The sequence below is a fragment of the Cannabis sativa genome, chromosome 6 (assembly GCF_029168945.1).
Source record: "Cannabis sativa cultivar Pink pepper isolate KNU-18-1 chromosome 6, ASM2916894v1, whole genome shotgun sequence".
NCBI classification, from domain to species: domain Eukaryota; kingdom Viridiplantae; phylum Streptophyta; class Magnoliopsida; order Rosales; family Cannabaceae; genus Cannabis; species Cannabis sativa.
Genome location: NC_083606.1, coordinates 60595132 through 60606858, shown reverse-complemented (window position 1 = coordinate 60606858; position 11727 = coordinate 60595132). Strand labels below are relative to the sequence as shown.

Sequence of the window (11727 nt, the reverse complement as noted above, 5' to 3'; positions counted from 1 at the left end):
AAAACATGCTTGGTCATGTTATCAATTACCAAACTTCTGCTGAGATCTAAAGAACCTTTACTCAACTCTTTTCCACTTGATCCAAAGCAAGACTGCTTCAACTGCGAAATCTTCTTCAATCCACCAAAAAAGGCTCATTGTCCATTGAAGATTATATTTTAAAGATGAAGCAGTATACTGATCCGCTTGTAGCTGCAGATCAACCTATGACTGATGATGATCTAGTGTTGTACATTCTTGGAGGCTTGGGATCTGAATACAAATCTGTTGTGATCAATCTCACTTCGCGCACATAACCTCTCACTCTCCAAGAAGTACAGTTCATGCTTCAAAATCAAGAAACGCAAATTCAACAACTCACAATAGATTCCCTTGTCAATGTTCAAGTAAATCTGGAAAATTCAAATTACAACATTGGAGGCAGAGGTTCATACAATAATTGTGGAAATAGAGGAGCCTACAACGGTGGTAGAAAATCATCTAACAATGGAAGAGGATGAGGAAGAGGTTCAAGACCCACGTGTTAACTTTTTCGTCAAGTTGGACACACTTTTGTTAAGTGCTATCACGAATTTGATATTGCTTTCACTGGACCTCCACCATCCACTTCATCCACCACCTCTAACAATGAACAACCTCAGGCCTTCCTAACTAAGTCCAATTTTTCCTCAGATCTATCAACAACCTGGTTCTTGGATAGTGGAGCAACAAATCACATGACCAATGACATTCAGACACTCAACTCTGCCACAGATTACAAAGGAAAAGCCAAAGTTGTTGTTGGTAATGGTGTTGGAAATTATTTTACCAGGATCTAGATTTACTAACAAGTATGTTGGATTAACAACCTAATATGAATTCTAAAACAATGAAAATAAACACATATAAAGTTAGAAAACCTTACAGTGGGTGCAGCGGAATAATATGACTCCTTCTGTTCAGATCTCTAGCCCTTGATTCCTTTCTGTAGCAGAGCATCACCAAGATCTGAACCTGGATCTTCTTTTCTCCTTCTTTGATGCAGAAATTCCATAGTCTTACATACTATGATTGAGATACCACTTGATGTGTGTGGGCACTACTCATCTCACAAGGATTTCGAAAATTCTCTCTCTTTTCTCTCTTGAATTTCGTGGCTCATCATCCATGCAAGAGAAGAGAGCAAGGTTCCTTTATATAGGGAAAAGGGAGAGCACAACTTTCCAAATAAAACAGTTTCCTTAATTACTGTGTAATTGATTAACTGCCTTATTTAGTGTGATCCACCACTTTCCTATCATAGCTAGGCTTTGATTAGCAATTACATGACAATTAAAAAATAAAAATAATAATTGGGAAATACAAAGGGAGTGCTCGGCCCAAGAGGGAAATGGGCCTCACTTGGATTTTGCAGTTTCCTCAATTTTATTTCTATTTCTCCAAAAATGCCATTTTTCCAATTCTAATCATTTAAATGCCAAAACTAATTATTTAATAACTAAAATAGATTATTAAATAATATTGTCATTTAAAATAATTATTAATTAGACATACAAAGTCTCTTAATTAATAATTAAACTTAGAAACCCTTTTCTTTACGATTTCATCCTTAAACTGTGAGAATTCATAAAGTAGACATAGTCTAACTTTTAGAATTATAATTGATTAATTAAAATCAATTAACTGAGTCTTACAAGCAGTATGGGCTCAACTAGTATGGGGACCATGGGTCTATATAACCGAGCTTCCAATAAGTCGAACCGAATTTACCAAGTAAATTCCCTAACTTATTAATTCCTCATTGAATCCACACTTAGAACTTGGAATTGCACTCTCAGTCATATAGAAACGCTCTATATGTTCCACGATATAGACACGTCATTAGTTATCCATTGTTATAACCCTAATGTGATCAATGATCCTCTATATAGATGATTTACACTGTACAGGATTAAATTACCGTAACATTCTACAATGTATTTTATCCTTAAAACACTTAACCCTGTATAAATGATATTTCACCTAAGTGAAATGAGATCTCCACCATTTATCTTCGTTTGGTTAAGCTCGAAGGAAATCATCCTTTACTTCTATTTGCCAAATAGAAGCTATAGATTCCATATTTATGTTAGTGCTCCCCCATTCAATTGTATTACTGTGTTCCCAAAATGTACGTATTACCCTGATACAAAACTGGGCTTAACTAACAAATCAAAGAACACGAGTAATACTCTTGAAATTGAGCCTAACCATATCAGGATTTCGATCATGTGATCTAGGATCAACTTATGATATTGAATTGAATAGATATTTACGGTAAGTTTCAAAATCTAATTCAAAGTTCAATATCGGTCCATTCCAATGCATACTCCATGCATCCGATACTGGTAAACTTTGCCAATGTCCTGGAAAGGACATAACACTTTTCCAAGGTGTAAGAATACCTATCGCTGATTATACCATGTCAGTCTAAATCCAGTGTTCTGACAAATCAGGGAATCAACTTTTGAACATATAATAAAGATTATATTCCACTGTGCTGACAACACTATAATCTTTAACCAACTCATATGTTCTGGACTTAAAAAGAATTCATACATTATATACATATATAATCATGAAATAAATCATGTGAACCATGCAACATAAAATGTTATTTCTGATCTTTATTAATAAGTAAATCTGATTATATGAAATGAGTTTTATTTAGGGCATAAAACCCAACAAATGGCTCCTCTCTTCCAATACATCATATAGGTCATAGTTCAGTGCTTACAAATTTTCCTAACCAATCCCTAATTTTACATGACATTCTTCATGTTCCTAATGTCACCAAGAATCTCCTTAGCATATCTTAATTTACCAAAGATAATAATGTTACCTTTGAATTTTATGATGTGTGTTGTCTTATCAAGGACAAGATCACTAAGCAAGTTCTTCTTCAGGGCCTATACAAGCTACATGTCTCCCCTTCCAAGTATCCAGATTCATCCAACAATTATGTGGTGTCTATTCATCCCACCACTAGCCATCCTGTCCAAGACAAGTCCCAAGTTGCTTCTACATGGCATTGCAGGCTAGGAATCCTTCTAAATATGTCTTAAACAAAGTTGTTAGGATGTTATTAGTACTATTTTTAGGTTGATTTTAGTGTGTTTTTAATTAAGTTTTACTCTTGTTTGGAGCAATTTTAGACTTTTTGTTATCTTTTATTTTTGCAGATTTAAAATAGATGAAAAATAAAAAATATTGAAGGAATAAGAAGAAATAAAAAAAAAAGTCAAATAAATGCTCACTGCTGCCCATAAAAAAGGGAGTCATGCCTAGGCATGGAAATCCCATGCCTAGGCTCGTGTCAATGCATCCTGAAGACGTGTATACTTGCAAACACGAAACTTCCTATGCTGCGGCCCGCCCCATCTAATTCCAAGCATAATAGGAATTTTCAGCATTTTTTTTGTATCTTTTTTATCTTTTTATGGCTATAAAAGAAGTGGACTTCAATAGTTTTCGGCAAGCAACTAAGGAGTACGAATTTTAGAGAGTAAAGTTAATAGTGAAGGCTTTCTCAACAAGATTTCCAGCATTCTTTTCTTTTCTATTTTCTTCTTCTATTCTGAATTATGTGTGAAATTGCTACGATGAACTGAATAGCTAAACAGTTCATTAGGGTTTAGATGGATATTGTTTGACATTAATTTTTGGTTATAATGTGATTTAATTTCCCCTCAATTTCTATGTATTCTATTTCATTTGTACTTAATTACTTTTAATTATTGTTTATGATTTTGATATAAAATCTGAGAAGGGAGTGTCAATTATGCTATAGTGAAATAGAACCAAGTTAATTTATAGGACAAGTGTAGCTATATAATTTGGATAGCTTATAGAGTTTTTGTGTTTAATGTCTTTTACATGTTTAATTTATCACGAGATTAGAAAATTTGCATGTAATTGAGATTTATATATCTGAAAATACTATAAATTACTTGAGTAAACTTGCTATTGCATAGAATTTGGTAATAGGAATTGAATCATGTTAAACCATAATCGATAAATACAATTGAAATCGAAACCCCTAACTTTTAATCATCATTAATTTACTTGCTTCCTATTTTTATTGTTTTTATTGTTTTCTAGTTTTAATTTTCTCTTAAATTTGATATAGGCAAATAGAAGTAAAGATTTAATTTTAAAGTACTTAACTACAATCCTTATAAAATCGACCTCACTCTTTGTGAGTCTATTTGTTGTTTACGATACTTGTACTTGCATACAACAAAAGTTCTAGCCACTGTTTTACCTGTTGTCAAGTGTAGTTAGTTTGAGTTCTGTGATGCTTGCCGAATTGGCAAAATGCATCACTTTAGTCTTAAAAATTCCAGCAATAAAACTTCAATGCCTTTTGAACTTGTTCTTACTGATGTATGAGGACCATCTTTTCATATTTCTAATGAAGGATACAAATTACATAAGTTTCATTGATGATTTCACTAAGTTTATATGGCTCTTTCTTATGAAAGCCAAATCTGAAGTTAATCATATCTTTCAACAGTTCAATGCCTTTGTTGAGAGGTATTTTCAAACTAAAATTAAAAGTGTTCAGTCTAACATGGGAAAAATAATATGAACCCCACTATAATCTGTTCAAAAATCCAGGAACTATTAGAAGAAATTCTTGTCCTCACACACATCAATAACAAGGAAAAGTTGAGAGAAACCACATGCATGTAATTGACATAGGGCTTACCCTGTTAGCCAAAGCCAATATGCCACTAAATTTTTGGTGGGATGCCTTCACATTTGCCCCTTATCTAACAAATAGACTTCCCCACCCACAATTGAACTTTGTCTCACCATATGAAACACTGTTCCAACGACCCCCAGATCATAACATGCTGAAAGTGTTTGGTTGCTCTTGCTTTCCTCTACTTAGGGCCTATGAATCTCATAAAGTTTCATTCAGGTCTTCCAAACGTTTGTTCATAGGCTATCACAGTCCTGCCAAAGGATATACATGTCTACATCCCAGTGGGAGAGTCTATGTAGCTCGAAGTGTCACCTTCAATCAAACTGAGTTTCCCTATCCTCATCTATTCTCTCAAACGACAACTGAATGTGCTCCTAGAATAATTAACCATGCATTGACTTTCAAATTCCTTCCAGTACACTTCCCAATCTCCCCGCAACCAGAACTGTCATTAATTCCCAAAATGATTCTAGCAGCTCTCTGTCTCCAATTCAGTCTCATTCCCCCACCCCCATCATTCTTGAGGCAGACACTACCTATCCCGTGTCACAAAATTTAGTCACTAATATCTTTGTCGACCATTCTACCTCAACAGGATCTCAACCCATCCAAACTTTAAACAATCGCCCCATGGTTACTAGATCAAAACATGAAATTTTTAAACTAAAATCCTACCTTGTTAGCACAAGCACTGAACTAGAACCTAAATCAATTAAAGTTGCACTTACTATTCCTAAGTGGAATGCAACCATGAATCATGAAATAGTTGCTCCTACCAAGAAGAAAACATGGGTTTTGGTTCCTCCTACCTCTTACATGACTGTTGTTCACAACAAATGGATCTTTAGAGTGAAGGAAACAAAGATGGAAATGTTGATCGTTTCAAGGCTAGGTTGGTAGCCAAAGATTTTGAACAAATTCCTAATATTGATTTTTTTGAGACTTACAGTTCTGTTATCAAACCCTGTACAATAAGAATAATTTTTAATCTTGCAACCACTCATTGTTGGGACATTCAACAAGTAGACATTAATAATCCTTTCTTGAATGGGGAGCTTCAAGAAACTGTCTACATGTATGAACCACAAGGGTTCATCAACCTTGAATATCCACATCATGTGTGCAAATTAAATAAAGCCATTTATGGGCTTAAGAAAATACCAAGAACCTGGTTTGAGAAGCTCAAAAGTCAGTTGTTGTAGTGGGGTTTTCACAACAGTAAGTCTGATACAAACATGTTCTTCACTAAAAAAGCTTCTCATTCTTTTAATATAGGTTGATGATATTCTCATCGTAGGAGAAGAATCATCCCAAGTTCAACACATAATCTCTCCTCTACATAACCAGTTTGCACTCAAAGTTCTAGGAAGTGTCAAGTACTTCCTAGGCTTTAAAGTCACCAGGGATGGCCAAAACATTTATCTCAATCAAAAGAAGTACATTTGAGACTTATTACAGAAAACTCAACTCAGTGACTCCGAGCCCCAGCCAACTCCCATGTGTTCCACAATAAAGATGTAATCTTAAATAGGAACTCCAATGCAAAATCCCACAATGTATAAAAGTTTGACAATGCTTAGACCCGATATAACATTCCCTGTTAATAAATTGAGTCAGCTTCTTCAGGCTCCTACTTCAGAACATTGTAGTGCTTGCAAGAGAACACTAAGGTATTTAGCAGGGAGATTGGACACTGGTTTAGTCTTCACACCAGCTTCCAAAACGGAGTTCCAGACTGATGCTTATTGGGCAGGGTGTCATGATGATAAGAAGTCCACATCTGGATACTGTATTTTCCTTGGAGGTAACTTGGTCAGTTGGTGCTCCTAGAAAAAAACGTTGGTTGCCCGATCAATCACTGAATCTGAATATAGGGCCCTTGCTCTGGCCACCTATGAACTGGTTTGGATTCAATCTCTGTTCGTTGAGCTCAGCATACCAATTCTTCAGTGTCCAATCTTGTGGTGTGATAATTTTGGAGCTGATTCTTTGGCTTCCAATCCAATATTTGCAAGACCCAAGCATATTGACATAGATCTTTATTTTGTCCGAGATATATTTCTTTCCAGCCAACTGGATGTAAGATATCTGGACTCTATGAATCAAATAGCTGATATATTTACTTGTATCTTCATTCCACTTCCTCAAAGACAAGTTAGCACGTGGTCTAGACCTGTACAACTTGAGGGGATGATAGAGTAACAGAAATAGACTGTTACAAAAATTAGTTATTACAGTTGTTATTTGTTAGTTTACTAAAGTAACAAACTTGTAATAGTTTGTTTATTTATAAATACAAGCTTGGCCAATCAGTTTTTGATTGAGCAAAATGACAGAGAGAGAGAGAGAGAGAGAGAGAGAGAGAGAGAGAGAGAGAGAGAGAGAGAGAGAGAGAGAGAGAGAGAGAGAGAGAGAGAGAGAGAGAGAGAGAGAGAGAGAGAGATGGAGAAGATGATTTTGCTAATAATTAATGTCATTAAATTAAGTCCATGGCCAATTAAAAAGGAATTTTTACAAAAAAATATTGGATTTTATACAAAAGTTTATAATTTTACTGTCACTCGATTTTTTTACAAAAATACTATCTTTTTATAAAATAACCGTAAAACAATAAAATAGAACAATTAAAACAACAGTAGCACAACTAAAAAACAACCGTGGAACAACCGTAAGAACTTAACACAATACACAGTCTAAAATTTCCAATTTTACAGAATATTTTTAAAAAATAATTCCAACTCACAGTAAAAAAAATAAAAAAAGTTAAAAATTTAAGTATGTGGTGTAAAAACTCCAATTAATAATATATATCATTGTAATTTTGTCATAAAAAAGCTAATTATTTCATATAATTACAAATTATTTTTTAAAAATATCTTTATTTATTTTTTACGTATTCATGTTTTCCACAGTAACCTATTCCTCCTAATATTGTAGAATTTCCATAGTCTTACATACTATGATTGAGATACCACTTGATGTGTGTGGGCACTACACATCACTCAAGGATTTTCGAAAATAGAGAAGAAAGAAAGAGAGAGAGTGGCGGCTTCATAGTGTTTGAAAGAATAAACAGTAAAGTGTGTGTCATACCTGAAGCCTTTACCTTCTATTTATAAAATACCACATAGGGTTAAAGTTGAATTATTTGGCATTTAAAAATGAAAAATAAAATGAGAAATAGAGGTAAAGGTGGCCGACCATGTATTGAGGAAACACAAGCCTTCCACTTTTTCAAACTTTCCTATTTCATCATTTCTAGTTTCCCAATTTCTCAAAGATTGCCAATTCTCTCTTTCAACTACATAAATGTCAAATCTAATTATTTAATAACTATAATTAATTATTAAATGTCAAATCAATCACATTTCCGTCAAAGGGCGATTTGATTCCAACCTGAGCTCGCGACTGTCTTCAGTTGGGTTTCATGGCAGGGACGATTTGAGTGAGTGGGATTTTGTAATTAATTTTATAATTAGTTTTTATTTGTAAAACTTATAATTTATTTTTCAATTTAAAATAATTTTTAAATTAATATAGTATGTAGACCAATGTAGGTAGACCACGTGTACAATATTGCACACGTGGAAATGCCATTTGATTACATTTTGAGTGACATAGTAATAGGAGTTGACCTAGCACTTGGTCATAGGCAAATAAGGCACTGAGATAAACAGAAATTGGATTTTGCTAACAATATTTTGGTTTAGGAGTTTTTACCGTCAAAATTTAGATTTTAGAAATTAATTGCTAGCGAAGTGACTATTGAAGTTTTGGTGCAATTTACTCATAATAATATTACATAAACATACATTCTTTAATAGAGTGTTGTCTTTCTTTTGTTTCATTATGATTATTAATTTTTTTATTTTGAAATTTTTATCCATTTTTCTTTCTGCTTGTTAACGGTTATAAGTACCTTTCAAATATTATGGTCCTGTCATCATATTTATGAAAATCTGAATGAAATAAAAAATCTTCTATAATTATTTTTAAAAATAAAAGAAATCCAAATTTACATAATTATTGAAAATAAAAATAAAAAAATATGCATTATTTAAAAAAAAAAAAGATTCAAATCCAAATTAACATAATTATTGAAATTAAGAATAAATTATGTGAAAAAGAAAATTTGAAAAAAAAATATTAAATATAAATTTTTAAAATAATTATAATTTTTATTTAATAGAGTACATTTATAATTTTATGAGTGGATATAAATGTGTCCTAAAGCATGCTCTGCGGTTAGACGATGAGCTACCCTGGTTCGAGGAGATTCCAGTGCCGGTGGCGGACGTGGGCGTCGTAAATTTATGAGTGATTTTAATCACTTTGTCAAAAAAAAAAAAATAAATAAATAATGTGTCCTAAAGTTTACAGGGTTTTTGTTTATTTTTCTAGGTATTTATTTTATTTTTTGTTTGTGTTAATTTTTGATATTTTTTTACTCTATTTTCATAAATTTCTAAAAAATAATGTACAATGTATATTTTATAAGTTTCCGTATAATTAAAGATATTTACAAAATATTAGATTTTTTTGTGATATATTTTAAAATATCTTTTTTAATATATGGAAGTATTATACGTAGTAGACCAATTTCTCATAATATATATTCTAATTTTTTGAACAATGGCTATGATTTCGTATAAATATCTCTTTTCCTAATAATCCTATATAACCTAATTAATATCTCTTTTCGTATAAATAACAGTAATTAACAGTAATGGCTTGAAATAACAGTAATATTCAATTCAATTGTTTATTTTATGTGATTCAAAATTGCTTATATATATCTATAGATGTTTTGTTTTTATTTGGGGCAGGCGGAGGTAATTAAAGCACCCTCATCTTGTAAATTTTTGTGACGAAGTTTGAGAATTTCGTAACCTTTTTCATCATTGATGAGATGAGAAAAGGGTTACGAAATTCTCAAACTTGGTGACAAAAATTGGAGACTTCCCAAAAGGCAAACTCGTACTCAAGCTCAAAGTCAAGTTCGAACACCACAACAACAAGGTACGTACTCTGTATTTGATGACAAGGTCAGGCCTGGTTTGAAAGCTCAATCTTAAAGTTCTCGATTTGGATGGCAAACAAGGCCATCGGGAGTGGCTGGTAATTAATAATAAAACCATGCACCAAAATATTCAATTCAATTGTTTATTTTATGTGATTCAAAATTGCTTATATATATAGATATATAGATGTTTTGTTTTTATTTTCTTGGGCAATTAAAGCACCCTCATCTTGTAAACTTGATCGGTTATTGTTGCGAAGATGAACATAGGCTTATTGTCTATGAATTCATGCCTCGGGGAAGCTTAGACAACCATATTTTCAAAGGTGAAATATCTTTTCCCTTTTTCTCTTTCGTATTTTTATTTATTATTATTATTATTATCGATCTCATGATTCATAAATTAATAATAATATTATTAATGTGTGTATATTGGTGACAAAATTTCAGGTCATGTGACAGCTATGAGGGATGTATTTAGTTATGGAGTGGTTCTGCTGTTGGAACTATTAACAGGTAGGCGATGCTTGGACAAGAGCCGAAGACTTGAGTAGGGAACAGAACCTTGTTGATTGGGCTAAGCCTTTTTTAAAAGATGCCCATAAAGTGGACCCAAGGCTCGAGGGTCAGTACTCGATCGAAGGGGCTAGGAAAGCAGCTGCTTTGGCTCATCAGTGTTTGAGCCACAACCCCAAGGCTCGAGGGTCAGTACAATGTATATTTTAAAAATTTGTAATTATATGAAATAATTAGCTTTTGTTTATGTTGTTCCCACTGAATTAGGAAGAGAGGAAAAAGTTGATCATGATGATGAAGATGTGGTACTTATGAGTAGTAGAAGTAATAATAATAATGGAGATAATAATAGTTACCAAAGAGAGGAAAAGAGCAAGAGTCGACGTCGTTAGTGTCAGTCAGTTAGTTTCAGTTATCTGTTATTGTTACAAGTGTTCTGTTTTTATCTTTCCCAAAGTCTGTTATTGGTTAGTTATCAGATATTTTCTGTTTCTTGTTTTGTTAGTTTTCTCCTGGTTTTTAGGTTGTAAAACTTTGTTATATAAATATCAGAACACTTGATCAGTTTTAATTGATCAAGCATTTCATTTCATTACAGTCCTGTTTTCTAAACTAACTGTTCAAGAACATTTTCAAAGCTGATGACTATTGCCCAAGCTTGAAGCTGGAAGAGAGTGATTTTGTGATGCCAAGAAAGAATTTCCCATTATGGAGATTAATTGCCAATGACCCACTTCTCATCAAGGCCAAAATTCATGAATGGAGTGATGGTGAGGAATTTCAGAAGGTTCTCCTCAAACTTATTAACACTATTTCTACTGGTGATCATGAGATCGAGTCTGTTTTTACTGCACCTGCCTCTAACTCAAAATACCAAATACTACCATTAATGTCATTTCCCACATGCCAAACACTATGCGACATTGATCACCAAATATTAGACCAGTACCATTTGGATTAGTGTTATAATTATTAGAATATTTATACCATGATTATTGAATTGATCATCCCTCTTCCCTTTTTAATTTAGTTTTTCTATTTTCATTTGTTTCATTCATATGGATTTGGAATCATGCATGGTCTATTTTGGGCTACAAGTGCATAAAACTTTTGACTTATTTTTTTAGGATTAATTATATAAAACACTATTTTTTGTAAATTTTTTACATTTTTATGTTTAAAGATTATTTATTACATTTTTACGATTTTTTATTGAGACACAAAAATAACAAGAAAACTACATAAAAGTAATAGGAAAATTGCATCAAACAACATCATAACAACAATAAAAAATAACATACAGATAACAAAAAATTTCATAGAACTGTATTTTAATAATTTTTTTGTTATTTTTATGTATTTGTGAAATAATCCTTATTATTATAGTAAAATTATCTTATATAGTACCACTTTTCATTTTTTTTTTTATTTTTATGATTTTTTTTTTTTTTTTGTATGTTTT

General features: G+C 32.4%; 1 long non-coding RNA gene across 3 annotated transcripts; it reads left to right on the top strand.

Moving 5' to 3' along the window:
• The first annotated feature begins 8883 nt into the window (after positions 1-8883).
• LOC115724797 (uncharacterized) lies at positions 8884-11424 on the top strand. Of its 3 annotated transcripts, none has more exons than XR_009688447.1 (3): positions 9320-9847; positions 9937-10075; positions 10200-10857. It is a non-coding gene; the product is annotated as an uncharacterized LOC115724797 (long non-coding RNA). The 3 variants fall into 3 exon arrangements; XR_009688446.1 differs by adding an exon at positions 10864-11424 and having other exon boundaries at positions 9451-10075; positions 10200-10453; XR_009688445.1 differs by having other exon boundaries at positions 8884-10075.
• Positions 11425-11727: the final 303 nt, after the last annotated feature.